General features: G+C 42.9%; 1 pseudogene; it reads right to left on the bottom strand.

Moving 5' to 3' along the window:
• Positions 1-257: 257 nt before the first annotated feature.
• LOC136545533 (large ribosomal subunit protein mL101 (rPPR4)-like) lies at positions 258-1,500 on the bottom strand (annotated as a pseudogene).
• Positions 1,501-1,730: the final 230 nt, after the last annotated feature.

The following is a 1,730-nucleotide window of genomic DNA, read 5'->3' as shown; positions in this document are numbered from 1 at the left end:
TCCAGAGCTAGGAATACCCAGCTCCAAGAAATCCACAAATTTCCAGGAGCTAGAATTCTGCCAAACAATGCTGAAGGAAATTATAAATGGGGTTTTACAGATATGATCTGACTTTCCAAACTGAAGAATGATGAACTTTCTAAATAAACAATGACTTGGTTTAGACGACAAGCTGGCAATGGCAGGGGCAGCTTCCTGGTAGCAGCGTGGGGGCTGGTGGCGACTCTAGGGAATTGGAATGAAGATAAATATGTATCTCATCGACCGTCGCCCAACCTCTTGAGTAGCTTCCCAATGTCGTAGCAGATCTCAATCTTATCGTTTTTTATCTGTTGACGGAGTGAACAGCTTTTCTTACCGGCTGCCAAGTATGTGCGCAAGAGGGACTCATATGCTTTCCCGTAAATGCACCCCAACGTCCTCAGGCAGTTGCAGAACCTCTCAGCGCTGTCAGCATCCTTGTGTTCTTCAAAATACTTCGGGAACTTGTAGATCCTGTCCTGATCGAGCTTCCCTGCTTTCTTGGGGAGTTTGGTCATGTTCTCTACCCAGTTCAGTGCTGAGTTCATGTCCCCCTTGCCCATGTAGTGATCAAGAAACAACTCACATGTTTTGGAGTCAAAGTCCACACCTTTTTCCTTGACCTTCTCCCTCAATGTTACTGCTTCTTCGCTCATGCGGTCATGCCAAGCTTCAGATGGCCACAAATCATCATATTTGTCAGTCTTACATCATAGGTTTGATAATTAGATTCCCACTCCATATAAATATGCTTCATGCAGTCAATATCATTGAGCTTGTAAAGAGCATGAAGCATGCCAAGGTAGCTTATGTTGGTTACCATGGAGAATTTGGCCTTTATCACATCCCATACCCTGTTGACCTCGCTCAAATTGCCTAGTGAAGCATATAGGCTCATAAGGAAATCAAAAGGTTGCCTGCCATCATCAGCACCAATAAGCCCCTCGAGTTTCTTCAGAGCATATTCTGCTTTTTCAACCTGTCCGACATTTACATAGATAGAAGCAAGTGTGCTATATGTAGACCACCCAAGAGTCACATCTTTTTCTACCATTTCTTTAAGAAGTTCTTCAATGGCATCTATCTCGTTCGATGCTGCATAGCTGGTCATCAAAATGCAGCATGTGAGGTTATCCGGTTTAACATTCTTCACTTTCATCTCCTCAAAGAGACTATCAACCTTCCTATGCTGGTCTAACTTCATGTAAAGGGACATCAGATTATTGATGGGTAGCGTACCGGACCAGATGCCAAGTTTGTCCATCTGGCAGTAGAGATTTGTTGCTTTCTCTTCCATTTTTGCTGAGCAATAACAACTAAGAAGGGCGCCATAAGTTCGATTATTCTGGCTGGATCAGGGAGGTTAGCAAAATAATCCTCAGCTGCCTCAAGGCCACGCACTTTATAAATGAGATCCAGACGTATTGCATGGTTAGTGATTGACATGTTCATACCCCTTGCATTGACCATCCAATCCATCACCTGCATGAAAACGATGGCACATTATAGATCAAGTAATACCAACCATAACTTAAGCATCAATAGCAGATGTACAAAGAAGAGCCATTGCATAATTGCTACTACTCTAACTCTCTAACTTGCATTTGACAGTCAATGTTATCGAATTATCTTATGAATCCTAGTCTCTAAGGCACTGACCAAATGATTAGTCGCGATTAGTTGTCGATCAGCTCGATTAGTTGAGCCTA

Source organism: Miscanthus floridulus, chromosome 3, assembly GCF_019320115.1.
Source record: "Miscanthus floridulus cultivar M001 chromosome 3, ASM1932011v1, whole genome shotgun sequence".
Lineage (NCBI taxonomy): Eukaryota > Viridiplantae > Streptophyta > Magnoliopsida > Poales > Poaceae > Miscanthus > Miscanthus floridulus.
The sequence above is the reverse complement of the archived record's forward strand: the minus strand, read 5'-3'. Positions and strand labels throughout refer to the sequence as shown.